Source organism: Piliocolobus tephrosceles, chromosome 6, assembly GCF_002776525.5.
Source record: "Piliocolobus tephrosceles isolate RC106 chromosome 6, ASM277652v3, whole genome shotgun sequence".
Taxonomy (NCBI): Eukaryota; Metazoa; Chordata; class Mammalia; order Primates; family Cercopithecidae; genus Piliocolobus; species Piliocolobus tephrosceles.
Genome location: NC_045439.1, coordinates 15,684,876 through 15,699,674, shown reverse-complemented (window position 1 = coordinate 15,699,674; position 14,799 = coordinate 15,684,876). Strand labels below are relative to the sequence as shown.

At 43.9% G+C, this 14,799-nt stretch overlaps 1 protein-coding gene and 1 pseudogene across 4 annotated transcripts in view; one reads left to right on the top strand and one right to left on the bottom strand.

Moving 5' to 3' along the window:
• The window catches only part of TTC7B (tetratricopeptide repeat domain 7B), a 296,302-nt gene that overhangs the window by 238,629 nt on the left and 42,874 nt on the right, over window positions 1-14,799 (bottom strand). The window lies entirely within an intron of this gene.
• Window positions 4,094-12,796, top strand: LOC111538359 (annotated as a pseudogene).

The window sequence follows — 14,799 nt, the reverse complement described above, 5'->3', positions numbered from 1 at the left end:
CTCTTTAAAAAATAATAATAATTTTTTTTTTAATTAGCTGTGCGTGGTAGTGCACACTTGTAGTCCCAGCTACTCAAGAGGCTGAGAGGAGAGGACCACTTGAGCCCAGGAGTTCAGGATTACAGTGAGCCATGATCATGCCACTGCACTCCAGCCTGGGCAAAAGAGCAAGACCCTGTCACTTAAAAAACAAGAAAAAAAAGAAAATGTCTGGGCTTCTGACAGACCTGGATTCAAACCCTTGCTTCTCCATTTACCAGTTCGGTGATTTGCATCAAGCTACTTAACATCACAGAGCCTCTGTTCCTTATCAAGCAAATGAATAAAACAGCACTTGTTTCAACTGACTATTAGAAGGCTTGGCCCAGTGCCTGGCATACAGTAAATACTCGATAAGTACTCTAATCAATATGATATTCTATGTGAATATACTAAAACCACAGAGGTGTACACTTTTAATGGGTGAATTTTATGGTGTGTGAATAATATCTCGGTCAAGCTGTTATTTAATACATAATCATATATCATATTGATAATTTATACACCAATAAAGGGATAACCTTTCCTGGGACAATGATAATCCTCCTCAATTTTTGTTGAGGGGTAGCTAAAAAATGCAGAAAAGCATCAAGAAGACAATCACAACTATTCATATTCCCACTGTTCAAAATCAAACACAGTGCACATTTTGGCACAGACCCACAACCTTACTAACACGTGATGCTCTGTAATTTTGGTCTTGGTTCTAGTTTTCTTCCTAAGAAGAGGGGACTCATCACACCAGTGATGAGTAAGTGTAGCCTCTGGGGTCCCCAACTATAACAAGGAGGGAGAGCAGCCAGTGAACAGGAGTCCTACGCTTGCTCCATTCCACGAATCCTCGCTGGGCACCAACTGCAGGCAGGATTTTGGGCTAGGGGTGGGCTTCACAGAACAGGACTCTGCCCTTAAGAAATGTCTTTGTCCTTGAAATTTCACCTCTAGTGGAGACAAAGATGTCTTCTTTTCTTTCTTTCTTTTTTTTTTTGAGATGGAGTTTTGGTCTTATCATCCAGGCTAGAGTGCAATGGCACGATCTCCGCTCACTGCAACCTCCACCTCCCGGGTTCAAGCGATTCTCCTGCCTCAGCCTCCCGAGTAACTGGGATTACAGGCACACGCCACCACACCCAGCTAATTTTTTGTATTTTTAGCAGAAACGGGGTTTCACCATGTTAGCCAGGCTGGTCTCAAACTCCTGACCTCAGGTGATCTGCCCACCTCGGCCTCCCAAAGTGCTGGGATTACAGGCGTGAGCCACCGCGTCTGGCCAAGAAAGATGTTTTCAAAAGCATGTTAAAAATACAGTGACTGAGGCAGACATGGTGTCACGGAAGAATTAACAACAAGCACCTCAGTCGACCTGAACTAAAGCCCCAGCCCTGTGAGCTTCCTCTGGCTCTCTGAGTCTCTGCTTGCTTCCAAAAAGAGAACCAATGAGGAGCCGACTAACACAAGCAACATTAAATATGAATATGGGTCAGTGGCAATAAAAGGGTTCTTACTCTTCTTACACGGTCTAAATATAAACAGGAAGCTTTGACCAGCAACCTGAGATGAGCGGCCACATGCAATACACCCATCCAGTCGCCCACCATGAGCAGAATTCAGAATGGGAAGAGGCTGAAGAGATCATGGAGTCAAGAGACAAACAGCTAGCAGAAGGCTTAGCATGGTGGATCTCCACCAGCCATGGCTCCACAGCGCCCCCTCACAACCCCTACTCCCATATTTCTAGGTTTCCTACATAGGCAAAAGCAAGCACCCCGGAAAGCTCCCCTGAACCACCGCGTTCCCTCCACTCATGGACTTTTCTATAAAACTACTTTTTTTCACTGCACCCGAAGTGATCTCAAAGTTTCCAAAAATGAAAAGCAATCCTAGTGCAGTGGCTCACACCTGTATTCCCAACACTTTGGGAAGACAAGGTGGGAATATCACTTGAGCCCAGGAGTCTGGGGCTGCAGGGAGCTATGATCGCACTACTGCACTCCAGCCTGGGTGATAGAGCAGGACCCTGTCGAAAGAAAGAAAGAGAGAGAGAGAGAGAGAGAGAGAGAGAGAGAAGGAGGGAAGGAAGGAAGGAAGGAAGGAAGGGGGGAGGGAGGGGAGGAAAGGAGGAAGGGAGAAAGAGAAAGAGAGAGAGAGAGAAAGAAAGAAAAGGAAGAAAGAAAGAAAAGAAAAGCAGATTCTCAAGGAAAAAAGATCGAGCTCTATCTTCTCTTCTGTCCTCTCTTTGCAAATGAGGAGATTCAAGCTCAGAGATGATTTGCCCAAGGTCACATGGGCAAATCCTGATCCAATGAGCTTACTACTACCACAGCAGGTCCACAGCAGTTGCCACACAGCTCCCAATAGACTGGAGACTTTTTCTGCCAGGGAAAAGGCAATGTCAGCGGTCACTTGTCTGTCCTACGGCTCTAGGATGACACCTAGAAGATCATGGTCACTAAAAAAAATCCAATTCATAAAGGCTGGGATTAGATCTCACTTTAAGACATGAATCTATCCAGAAACACTCCAGGAAAATCCTCCTTGGGCTTCCACAGTCCTTATAACCAGCAATTTTCGGTTCATGAAAAATAGGACGTACTTCAATTCCTGCTAAAGCAGGAAACACACCTTTACATCCTTTCTCTTTGTAAATATCCACGCATTGAATGTTTAACGTATTAAATGCTGTCAGCGTCTACAACAGTCTCTATAGATGTGGTCCCAGAAAACAACAAAGGGGCACATCGGTGAAGGCTCAGCTGCTGCCTAAGAACAGCCAGGGCATGTGAGTGTGAATGCCTCCCAGAGAGCTCGGCTTGGTGAGTCCCTAAGGAGGCTCACTAATGCGAGATTAATCAAGAGCGCTGGCAAGTTTGCCTTTCTTCTCCATCCCTGAACTCGAGTTGAATCGCAGAATCACCCCAAGTTCAGGGACTGCAGATGGTCAGCCGGCCCTGGGGGACCACTGTCCCGGGAACCCGTCCTGCCTTCCTGAGGCTGCACCAGCGCAGGACGCAGGGTAGGGGCTCCTGGACCGCCGGGAGGGGCAGGGCGGGGCGGGGTGGGGCGGAGCGGGGCGGGCGAGCGCGCGAGGAGGGGCGGGGTGAGACCGGGCAAGAGCGCGGGGCGGGGAGAGAGCGGGGCGAGCAGTGGGCGGGGCGGATCGCGAGGGCGACGTGAGGGGAGGCGGGGCGGGGCGGGGCGGGGCGGGGCGGGGCGGGGAGGGGCACGGCTCCAAGGCAGACCCGGCCGAGGACGCACGGGGCAGTTTTGCGCATGCGCGGCCGTGGCGCGAGGCTCTGCTAGGACGCGGCTCCCGCGACCCCTGGCGGCGGCTGCCGAGGCGCTGGGGGACGACCTTGGGCCGCAGCTGGCAGCGAGTCCTAGTTGATGTGGCCCAGAGTTAAATAGCTTTAAGAGGTCCCAAGACTCGTTCACAGGTGGCTAAACGCAAACTAAGGCACCTCCCAGCACACCAGGATAGACGTGTCCTCCTTCAGTCCGGACTTGGTGGAATGTTTTCCTGGGAGCCCCTCCCCAAACGACCTGCCAGCCCCAGTCCAGGAAGCAGGCACCCCTCACTCCACCTCTCCAATGGGGGCACTATTCCTGTCTCTAGCTCTAGGGTTGTTGTGAGGATAAAGGGAGCTAAAGGACAAGTGCTTAGAACAGTGTCTAGAAGGAATGCTGTAATCATTATTAATAATTTATTATATTTTACAATTCCAGAACCTGGCACACAGTAGGCATTCAACAAACCGTTCCTCTGTCTTGAGAGTCTGAGGTGGACCCTGGAGGGCAGCTGCCTGCCTCTGCCTGGTTCAGGGGAGGCCCAGCCAGGCCGGCCCCAGGTTCCTTCCTGCTCTTCTGCCCCACTCCGACCCACTCCGGAGAGCCACGCTCTGAGCCGCACGTGACTCTCTCCTCCACAGAACAATGTGTGCTCTGCTCCCGCCCCCGAGAGAGTTCTGAGCTTTCCAAATATGGATGCTTTTTACATTCCCAAAGCATCACGAACATTTGGGAGAAGAAAATGAACACCAGACATGGTTTGGAAACGATGGAAGCCAAGGGATGGGTGGTGGTGGAACAAGAACCGTACTCGGAGTTTGAAAATATAAAACACGAGTCTGGACTAGGTGATGTCTTACAACCTCACTAGGTTTGTGGCAGTCTAGGCCCCAAGGAGATCCTAGAAGTAAGCACCCAAACCCTAAGAATAAAAACTACAGCGGCCACCACCACACATTGCAGAGGCGAAAACTGCATTAAGGAGACCCAGAGAGTCACCTGCTGTCAGAGGAAATGAGCAGTGGGAGGCAGTCCCTTGAGAGCCAAACAGCTTGAAAGTTGACAAATTGAGATGAACCAGCCCGTCGGTGAGTGCAGGCAGAAGAGGCGTTAGACACAAGAGTATTTGTTTTTATATCAGGCCCAAACCAAAACTTATTTTCACCTGAAATGTAGTGGATCTCAGAATACACTGAGAAGGTTGCCCTTTTGCTTAGGCACCTTGTGTGTTATTCAGCTAGAGTTTATCTTCAATAGTGTGCCCCTGGATGCCAGGGTAAAATGTTAAAGAATGGCTCTGTCACAGGCACCCCTGGGCAGCAGGCACTGTTGTCCCTGGCACAAATGCAGGGAGATAAAGCAGGCAGCTTAGATATGACACAGCCTCAACACCCAACCCAGAATAAGCACTCACATATTTGCTGATTTAATGAATTAATAAATTATACAGTTAGAGAGAGGCAAATGGCAGATGTGAAATAATTAAACAAAATCTGAATGCCAAATTAGATGGTACTAGCTATAAATAGAGGTGGAATCAGAGGATGGAGAGATTGGTGTGGACAAACGGGGCTGGAGAGGTCTGTATGCAAGTCCGCCCTGTCACCAAGGGCGGACTCAGCACAGGGAAGAGATGACTCCCAGATGGATGGAGAAGATAAACAGAGGTGGGGGGTTGGCCTGGCAGGGATGAGGACAGGTGGGCAAGGAGGCAGGCAGCCTGGAGCAGAGGATAGGTGAGATACAGCAGGACATGCAGGCAGCCTGCCAAGACCAGGACATATCCTCCACAGTCTGGAGAGGTGCACACCATACCTAGACCTGCCAGGGTTAGCAGGAGGACTTGAACTCGAGCTTCAAGCAATAAGGGAGAGAATAACTCTTTTTTTGAGATAACTAGCTCCTGAATATCAATATGAGTTTGTCCATGGTACATTTAAATCTCACACGGGCTTGTCCTGACACTCAGGCCACTATTTACACTCTTCACCACATTTTAACGTCACCTTAACTGAGAATGTAAGTCCGGCACAAATGTCCAAATGCTCATGTATTTCAGGCACTGTAAACCCCAGGCTAAAGCTCTGTGTCATCAGCATCCCTCCACCCCTTCACTAGCCCAGAGCCCTGGGAGGCAAGCTGTCCTATTACTTGCTGGGGCCTTGCAGGGCCCAGCCTCTAGCCATGCCCTCCAAATGAGCTTCAGCCACTCCTGGGTTTTAACCAAGTCCTGCCCCTATACGCAGACTTATTCCTGAATCCTGACCAACAAACCAATAGCCTGGAAACCTTCCTGCTGACCACTAGCCAAGAATTCCAATGTTTCCCCAGGATAGCACCCTCTTGTGGACAAAGAGATTTCACCATGTTCAGCCAACCCAGTATCTTCCCTCTACCCTCCAAGGAAAATGGGCTCTGTCTCCTGAAATTGCCTTTGCAAAAATTGTAACAGTGAGAAAATTATGACAGTGAAAGAGATCTAAGTTATGACAGTGAAAGGGATCTGATCTAACCAACCCCCATCTTGCCATTAGCCCCCGAACTATGGTATTCCTGGGCTTAGGTTAAGCTAACTTTGGGAGATATTTAGTTTATAGTTTAAAAGATAATAGCATTTCCCCAAAACTCAACTGCCTCTGTCAAGCTAGTGAAAGACCACCAGGTTAGGAGGATGAGAGGAGCCTGAATTCTGCTAAGGCATAAGTGATTACCAGCCATTGTTCCAGAGGTCACAAGATTTGCAACTTCCCCAGTTACTCCTGCAGATAACATCACTACTGTAGAACCTAAGATTGGCCTTTTGAGGTATCTCTTCAGGTTTTGGCATTTCTGACAACTAACAGCCCCACCACAGGGTCCACCAGATCCACCACAGGGTCATGCTTTGTGGCCCCACCCAGAAGCAGGCTCAGCACATGAAGACCATTTTTCACACCCCTATGATTGTATCCCCAACCAATCAGCCGCACTCATTCCCGTGCCTGCCAAACTATCCTTGAAAAACTCTGGCCCCGAATTTTCAGAGATTGATTTGATTAATAACTCCATCACCCGTGTGGCACAGCCAGCCTCATGTCAATTAAACTCTTTATTGCAATGCTGTGGCCTTAGTGAGTTGGTTTTGTCTGAGCAGTGGGCAGGAAGAATGCAATGGGCAACTACACTCCTGCAGTTTTCACTTGGTTTAACAACATCACTACCTGACCAGTGAGCTAAGCTAAAAATTTCACTGTCATCTGGATTCCTCCCTCAACCACCTTCCCATACCAACTCCCAACACACACAGCCTATCTCTCTGGTCTACTGCTTCTCTTTCAAATGACTCTGGATTCTGACTTGCCTGCCCCTGCCATGGCTCAGGCCTTTGTACTTGGAATCTAGGCTTTTGCAACACTTCTGATATCTGTCAGAATCCAGTTAGGATAATGAAAACACTCTAGTTCTTCCAAATAAAAGGAATTGAATGTATGGAATTGTCTGCATAGGAGATGAAAGAGATAAGAGGCCAAACAGGATGGTTTTGTACCCCAGAATTCTGAAATAGCAGGAAGTACTAACATCCCGAGGACTGGAAAGAACATGGGGAGGAGGTAGAGTCTTAAGAGCTCAGAAGCTGGGGCCAAAGAGAGCCAAAACCCAGGGGAAGCTCCCTAATGGGCACTAAAACTACAGAGAAAGGTTTCATCTGACAGGAGCTAGGACAACTGAAGAGACATCATTGCTGGCAAAGGTGCTGCCTGAGGCAGAGAGAAATACCCTGGCTTATCTCTCTCTTCCAGTTTCCTACCAGTGCCTCTTCTTGACCAAACCCAGGCAGAAACCACTGACTTCGGCACCTGGGAAACAGCCTGCAGAATTCAGCCCACTGAAATGCAGAACAGAGAAAGGGCCCAAAGCAAACTAACCCCCTTAACCAGTCTCCTTTGCTAGAATCTTTAATTCCTTCTAATCTATTCTCCACTCTGTGCCAGAAAGATCTTTCTTGCTTAAAAACTTAATTAAGGCATTCCTCCTGCTTAAAACTTGGCAGGGTCTGGCAGTTTCGTGGCAGAAAAAATAGGACTTATCCACCAGGCTGATTTTGTCAATCAATCGCAAATATAGGAAGTGTTGCTTCCCTTGACTATGACATGTATCGGGTTTGCTCTATAACATGAGATGGGCTCTTATTCAGAGTATTGCTATAGAACAGAATAGAGACTACTCCTCAAAGCCATCACCCCTGAAACTGGGAAATAACTAAAGATAACTACTTTTGGATCAGGGTTGTTTGCCATGATCAAGAGGCTAAGGGCTCCAGTGAAAACATACCATACAAAAGAACAGAGAGGGCCGGGCGCGGTGGCTCAAGCCTGTAATCCCAGCACTTTGGGAGGCCGAGACGGGCGGATCACGAGGTCAGGAGATCGAGACCATCCTGGCTAACACGGTGAAACCCCGTCTCTACTAAAATACAAAAAATTAGCCGGGCGTGTTGGCGGGCGCCTGTAGTCCCAGCTACTCGGGAGGCTGAGGCAGGAGAATGGCGTGAACCCGGGAGGCAGAGCTTGCAGTGAGCTGAGATCAGGCCACTGCACTCCAGCCTGGGCGACAGAGCGAGACTCCGTCTCAAAAAAAAAAAAAAAAAAAAAAAGAACAGAGAGAGCAAGTAAAGTCTATTAAAATCAATTAAAACAACAGGGTAACTAGAGATTGACTTAGCAATCAAACAACTTCTACAAAGCAAAGCCCAGGCTCAGATGGCTTCCTTGGTGAACTGTACCAAATACTTGAAGAACTACCACCAATTCTTCAGGAACTCCTCCAAAAAGCAGAAAAGGAGGGAACACTTCACAATTCATTCTATGACACCAGTGTAACATTGACACCAAAACCAAAGGCATCACAAGAATACCACCAATATCTATTATGAATACAGATATTAAAATCCCTTACAAAATATTAGCACATGGAACCTAGCAACATATTAAAAAATCATATACCATGACCAAATGGGATTTAATTCAGGAATGCAAGATTGGTTTAATATATGAAAATCATTCAATGTAAAACACCATATTTAAAAAATAAAGCACAAAAATTACATGAACAATGCAATAAAAAAATTAGACAGTGTCTAACACCCTACAATGATAAAAACACTCAACAAACTAAGAATAGAAAAGAGCTTATTCAAGTTGATAAAGGCTATCTATGAAAATGCCACTGCTAACATCTTTTTTTTTTTTTTTTTTGGAGGCTTTTTTTTGGAGGCAGAGTCTCGCTCTGTCGCTCAAGCTGGAGTGCAGTGGTGTGATCTCGGCTCACTACAAGCTCCGCCTCCCAGGTTCACGCCATTCTCCTGCCTCAGCCCCCGGAGTAGCCGGGACTACAGATGCCTGCCACCACACCCAGCTAATTTTTTTGTATTTTTTTTTTAGTAGAGAAGGGGTTTCCCCATGTTACTCAGGCTGGTCTCGATCTCCTGACCTTGTGATCCGATTGCCTCAGCCTCCCAAAGTGCTGGGATTACAGGTGTGAGCCACCGCGCCCAGCCCACTGCTAACATCTTAATGGTGAAAAACTGAATGCTTTCCCCCTAAAATAAGGATGTCCACTCTGGTCATTTCTAATCAACATTGTACTGGAGATACTAGTCAGCACAATTAGGCAATGTAATTAGGCAATGTAAAGCAACAAAGTTATCCCGAGTGGAAAGGAAAATGTAAAATTATCTTTATTTGCAAATGCCATGATCTTATATATTTTAAAAACCCTAAAGAATCCACAAAAACAATGAGTTCAGCAGAGTTAAAGGATACAAGATTAATAAACAAAAATGAGCTATATTTTTATACCTTAGTAATGAGCAATCTGAAAGTGAAATTTAAAAAATAGTTTCACTTATAATAACATAAAAAAGAACACTGAGAATAAATTTAACAAAAGGAATGTAAGACTTGAATGCCAAAAAATCTACAAAACATTTTTGAAAGAAATTAAAGAAGACATCCAATGTTCATGGATTGGAAGACCTGATAGCAATACTATCAGGTTAAGATAGCAATACTTCCCAAATCAATCTACAGATTCAACACAATCCCTATCAAGTATTATTTCTTACACTAATTTACAACCTGACCCTAAAATTTATATGGAAATGTAAGCCAAAACAATCTTGAAAAAGAAGAACAAAGTTAGAAAACTCATACTCCCCAAACTCAAAATGTACTACAAAGCTACAATAATAAAGACAGTGTGGTATTGGCATAAGGACAGACATACAGACCAGTGGAATAGAACAGAGAGTCCAGAAATAAACACTTACATATATGCTCAACTAATTTTCAACAAGGATGCCAAGACAATTCAATGGAGAAAGAACAGTATTTTCAACAAATGGTGCTGAAACAACTGAAGATCCACATACAAAAAGAATGAAGGTGGATGCTGACCTCACAAAAATATACAAAAATTAACTCAAAATGGATCAGACACCTAAATTTAAGAGTAAAAACTATAAAACACATAGAAGAAACCACAAGAGTAAATCTTCATAAACTTGATTAGGCAGTGGTTTCTTTTTTTTTTTTTTTTTTTTGAGACGGAGTCTTGCTCTGTTGCCCGGGCTGGAGTGCAGTGGCCGGATCTCAGCTCACTGCAAGCTCCGCCTCCCGGGTTTACGCCATTCTCCTACCTCAGCCTCCGGAGTAGCTGGGACTACAGGCGCCCGCCACCTCGCCCGGCTAGTTTTTTTTTTTTTGTATTTTTTTTTAGTAGAGACGGGGTTTCACCGTGTTAGCCAGGATGGTCTCAATCTCCTGACCTCGTGATCCGCCCGTCTCGGCCTCCCAAAGTGCTGGGATTACAGGCTTGAGCCACCGCGCCCCCGGCCGGTTTCTTAGATACAAAACCAAAAGGACAAAAATAATAAAAGAAAAAGTGAACTGGACTTAATCAAAATGAAAAATGTTTGCATTTCAAAGGACATCAGAGTGAAAGACAACCCACAAAATTGAAGAAAATATTTACAAACCATATATCTGTAAAAGAAATTGTATTTAGGATATATAAAGAACTACTACAACTCGATAATAGACAAATAACCCAATTAAAAATGGGCAAAGAATCTGAATAGATATTTCTCCAAAGAAGATATACAAATGGCCAATAAGCACATGAAAAATTGCTTAATACCACTTATCATTAGGGAAATGCAAATAAAAACCACAATGAGATACAATTTCATACACTCTAGGATGGCTATAATCAAAAAGATAACAACAAGTGTTGATGAGGATGTGAAGAAATTAGAACCTTCATGCAGGTGGAGCTGCTCTGGCAAACAGCTTGCAGTTCCTCAAAAACTTACACTCAGAGTTACCACGTAATCCAATAATCCCATCCCTAAGTATATATCCAAGATAAATGAAAACCTAAAATGTTTTGGATAGGATTATGCTCACCAAAAAACTTGTACATAAATGTTCACAGCAGCATTATTAATAATAGTCAAATAATAGAAACAACCTGCTGTCCACCAACTGATGAATTAACAAAATATGCAAAATGGTATATTCATACAATGTAATATTCAGCCACAAAAAGGAATGACACATGCAGCAACATATAAGAACCTTTAAAACATTATGCTAAATGAAAGAAGCCAGATACAAAAAGTAAAATGCATGATTTCATTTATAAAAAATGTCTAGACCAGGCAACTCTATAGAGACAGGGTACAGACTAGTAGCTGACTAGGGCTATAGAGTTGGGGTGGGATTCAGGAAATGGGAAGTGACTGCTAATGGGTAAAGGTTTATTTTTTGGAGTAATAAAAATTTTCTGAAATTGGTTGCGGTGATGGTTGCACAACTCTGAATATACTAAAAACCTTAGTATATACTTTATATACTAAGGTTTTTGTATTGTATACTTTAAAGGGTTGAATTGTATGGTATATAAGTTATATATCAATAAGTCTGTTATTTAAAAAGCTATAAACAGAATTCCGGGAAGATGGTGGACTATGAAGCACCAGGAATCTATCTTCCCCCATAGACAACTATTGTACTGGCACAATCTGTTCAATATAACTATTTTGGAACTCCAGGGTCTCTTGAAGGCTTGTAATTTCCAGGGGAAATCTTGATGGCAAATTGCAGTTAATTTCAGCTCTTAGCATAGTAGAATCTGTGAACACATTCCTAGAGAAGCAAATATGAAGCCTGCAGGAGCTATGGTGGGCAAAGAGCACCCTCTCCTCCAAATATTGGGTATCTGTATTCTGATCACTGACTGTTGCTTCTGATCACAGGGGTGCAGACAAGAGGCAGCAGCCATTGTTGCTGCACCTCCCTTCATTATTGCAAGCCACCCCACATACACCAACAGAAGTGACATCCAGAGGATTTAAAGGGCCAGTGCCCTTCCCCCCAGCCTCATTTTTCTCTTTTTCCTTTTTGAGAGCCAGACATTTGAGACTAGAGCATTTAAAGGCAACTACATACATGGGGAAAATTAGATGGTTGACCAAGCACGCCCATGGAAAGGCACAGACTCAGAGAAGACCTAAGAAGACCTCAAATATATACCCCAGGCTGATCCTTGGCACAAAGACAGCCTACAACACTTTTTTTTTTTTTTTTTTTAATAAACAAAAACAGCAAACCCTGAGGAACAGGGAGAATCCAATTTCCAGAGTTACCACATTATTAGATTCAAATGTCTATTTTTCAATAAGAACAAAAAAATCACAAGGCACACACGCAAAAATGGAAAGAGCAGTCCATTCAGAAGAAAAGTATATATCAACTGAAACTGTCTTTGAAAAAGACCTGATGGCAGATCTACCAGACAAAGAAACAATCATTTTAAAGATGCTCAAGGGACTGAAGGAAGATGTGGTGAAAGTCAAGAAAATGATGTATGAACAAAATTGAAATGTCAAAAAGGAGACAGAAAACCTAAAAAAAAAAAAACAGTAAGAAATTCTGGACAGGAGGCCTGCGTGCCACTGCTTATGCTGTCGCCCTGTCTCTAGAGATCCCTGAAAAGTTCCAGCATATTTCACAAGTACTGAACACCAACATCGATGGGCGGTGGAAAACAGGCTTTGCCATCACTGCCATTAAGGGTGTGGGCCGAAGATATGCTCATGTGGTGTTGAGGAAAGCAGACACTTGACCACACCAAGAGGGCGGGAGAACTCACTGAGGATGAGGTGGAATGCGTGATCACCATTATGCAGAATCCACGCCAGTACAAGATCCCAGACTGGTTCTTGAACAGGCAGAAGGGTGTAAAGGATGGAAAATATAGCCAGGTCCTAGCCAATGGTCTGGACAACAAGCTTCGTGAAGACCTGGAGCAACTGAAGAAAATTCGAGCCCACAGAGGGCTGCGCCACTTCTGGGGCCTTCGTGTCCAAAGTCAGCACACCAAGACCACTGGCCACCGTAGCCACACTGTGGGTGAGTCCAAGAAGAAATAAGTCTGTAGGTCTTGTCTGTTAATAAATAGTTTATATACCAAAAAAAAAAAAAAACAAAAGAAATTCTGGGCTGGGTGCAGTAGCTCACACCTGTAACTGCAGCACTTCTGTTGGCAGGAGCATCGCTTGAGCCCAGGAGCTCAAGCTTACAGTGAGCTGTGATAGTGCCACAGCATTCAAGCCTGGATGACAGAGCAAGACCGTGTCTCAATAAAAAACAGAAGTGAAATTCTAGAGCTGAAAAAGTATAATAAGTGAGATGAAAAATTCACTAGAGGGCTTCAAGGGCAAACTTGAGCAGGCAGTAAACTTGAAGACAGGACAATAGAAATTATCAAGAATAAGTGCTATGGTTTGAACCTGTCCCATAAAAAGGGTGTATTGAAGACTTAATCCCCATTGCAACAGTGCTGGGAGGTAGGGCCTGATGAGTGGTGACCATACCATGAAGACAGAGTGAGTGATTAATGCCATTATCTTGGGAGTGGATTCATTATAAAAGAGGAAGTCCAGCCCCCTTTTCCTTCTTTCTCTCACCCTCTCACCTTCCACCATGGGATGATAAGGCAAGAAGACCCTTGCCAGATGCTAGAACCTTCATATTGGACTTCCTAGCCTCCAGGAATGTGAGAAATAAATTCTTTTCTTTATAAGCTACCCAGTTTCTAGTGTTACATGACAGCAACACAAAAATGACTAAGACACTGAAGAACAAACAGAAAAAAAGATTGAAGAAAAGTGAACAGAGCCTGAGAAACATGTGGAACACCATCAAGAGAACTATAGAAGGAAATTATAGAAGTGGGAATTATAAGAGGAAAAGGGAAAGTGAAAGGAGCAGAGAGAATATTTGAAGAAATAATGACTGAAAACTTTTGAAATTTGGTGAAAGATATTAAGTGAAAAGTACAATTACCATTTATTGTACTTTTTCAGCTCCAGAATATAAACATCCAAGAAGTTCAATAAACTCCAAATAAAATGAACTGAGAAAGACCCATACCAAGACACATTATAATCAAACTTTTGAAGGACAAAGAAAGAATCTTAAAAGCAACAAGAAGCAACTTGTCACATACAAGGGACCCTCAATAAAATTATCAGATTTCTCATCAGAAACATAGGAGGCCAGATTGCAATAGGCTGATATATTCAAAGTGCTGAAAGAAACAGACTCTTAACCAATGTATTAGTCCATTTTCACACTGCTATAAAGAACTTCCTTGAGCCTGGGTAATTTCTACAGGAAAGAGGATTAACTGGCTCACAGTTCCACATGGCTGGGGAGGCCTCGGGAGACTTACAATCATGGTAGAAGGGGATGCAGCCACCTTCTTTACAAGGCAGTGGGGGAGAGAGAGAGAGAGTGAAGGAGGAACTTCCAAACACTTACAAAACCATCAGATCACATGAGAACTCACTCACTATCAGGAGAACAGCATGGGGAAAACTGTACCCATGAACCAATCACCTCCCTCCCTTAATACATGGAGATCACAAATCCCTCACTCAACATATGGGTATTACAATTCAAAATGAGATCTGGATGGGGACACAGAGCAAACCATATCAACCAAGAATCCCGTATCTGCCAAAGCTATCCTTCTAAAGTGAGAGAGAAATTAAAACATTCCCAAGTAAACACAAGCTGAGGAGTTTTCTTTACCACTAGAACTGCCCTGCAAGAAATGTTCACACAAGCCGTGCAAGGTGAAATGAAAGGACACTAAGCAATAACTCTAAGCTATATAAAGAACTAAGGATCTCAATAAAAGTGAATACATTAGCAATTATAAAACTAGTATTATTGTAACAATGGTTTGTAACTCCACTTTTTATTAACCACATGACTTAAGAGACTAATATATTTTTTAAATTATTACTGAAAAACTAGTATTATTATAACTTTGGTTTGTAATTCCACGTTTTGTTTCCTATATAATTTAAGAGACAATGCACTTAAAAGAATTATTAGCTTTATGTTTTGGGGCATACAATGTATA